A 1524-nucleotide genomic window follows, 5' to 3' on the forward strand; every position below is an offset into this window, starting at 1 on the left:
ACCAACACATGTTCCATTAGAGACTAGGAACCAACACATGTTCCATTAGGGACTAGGAACCAACACGTGTTCCATTAGGGACTAGGAACCAACACGTGTTCCATTAGGGACTAGGAACCAACACGTGTTCCATTAGGGACTAGGAACCAACACGTGTTCCATTAGGGACTAGGAACCAACACATGTTCCATTAGGGACTAGGAACCAACACGTGTTCCATTAGGGACTAGGAACCAACACGTGTTCCATTAGGGACTAGGAACCAACACGTGTTCCATTAGGGACTAGGAACCAACACATGTTCCATTAGGGACTAGGAACCAACACGTGTTCCATTAGGGACTAGGAACCAACACGTGTTCCATTAGGGACTAGGAACCAACACATGTTCCATTAGAGACTAGGAACCAACACGTGTTCCATTAGGGACTAGGAACCAACACGTGTTCCATTAGGGACTAGGAACCAACACGTGTTCCATTAGGGACTAGGAACCAACACGTGTTCCATTAGGGACTAGGAACCAACACGTGTTCCATTAGGGACTAGGAACCAACACATGTTCCATTAGGGACTAGGAACCAACACGTGTTCCATTAGGGACTAGGAACCAACACGTGTTCCATTAGGGACTAGGAACCAACACATGTTCCATTAGCGAGAGGGTTAGGGGCTTTTTATCAATGAATGAACTGAACCCCACGGTGCACTAAGTCTTATTGTACCGTGAAGTAAGGCAAGCTAAATGTGAGCATAACTTCTTCAAACTATGTTTTGTTGCCGGAGCCGTTGGAAGACGAGGCGGTTCATCTCAAGGGCCTTTCCTTAACTACGGTTTAAACAAACCCTTTTCTGTGTGAAGACTTCATTCGACTGCCAGGCGAACAGGACATCCTGGCTGACGAGGCAATGTGTGCGCGACGCTAGCAGCTAAGTCACTTTGAATCTTAAATCCCATCCGTCCACGCAGCACTTGGACATCGCTCCGAGTGATGGCGCTGCGGTTTAAAACGATCACTGAGACGTAACGATTAGAGAAAGGAAGACATGTTCGGCTCGTTGGTGACGTCGACGCGACTCCTCATCAGAGTCAAACTCGTCTACCGGCCAAGGGGGCGGAGTTTAGACCCAATATATCAGCTGTTCCGTGTTTAAACGTGATGCTTACAACAATCTCATCATCAGGTTAAACAGGATTTAAAGACACAGTTCACTCTGGAGACGCTATGGAGGTGCATTCTGGGTAGTTTAGGGTTAGGTCAGATTGATTCTGACCATTTGGTTGAATGTCTTTTGCAAGTCGCCCATATACAGTATACACAACTTAAATACTCCGTGTCCTTTTGAGCATGACTTGCAAAACCTCAAATACTTACTTTTGAAGATTATCAGGAATGTGTCTTTTGGAAGAGACTGAATTTTAAAATCACACTTCGCTCGTCACGGAATCTACCGGAGTACGCCCACATCTCAACTGGAGTGGATTTCAGGGCAGCTTAAAGGATGCTCCCCTTTCTCTCTCTC

General features: G+C 46.4%; 1 protein-coding gene across 1 annotated transcript in view; it reads left to right on the top strand.

The window, feature by feature from the left end:
- LOC117444184 (phospholipid phosphatase-related protein type 1-like) overlaps positions 1-1524 on the top strand; it is a gene marked incomplete at its 3' end in the record, with an annotated part of 78974 nt that overhangs the window by 42549 nt on the left and 34901 nt on the right. The window lies entirely within an intron of this gene.

Source organism: Pseudochaenichthys georgianus, unplaced genomic scaffold (genome assembly GCF_902827115.2).
Source record: "Pseudochaenichthys georgianus unplaced genomic scaffold, fPseGeo1.2 scaffold_744_arrow_ctg1, whole genome shotgun sequence".
Taxonomy (NCBI): Eukaryota; Metazoa; Chordata; class Actinopteri; order Perciformes; family Channichthyidae; genus Pseudochaenichthys; species Pseudochaenichthys georgianus.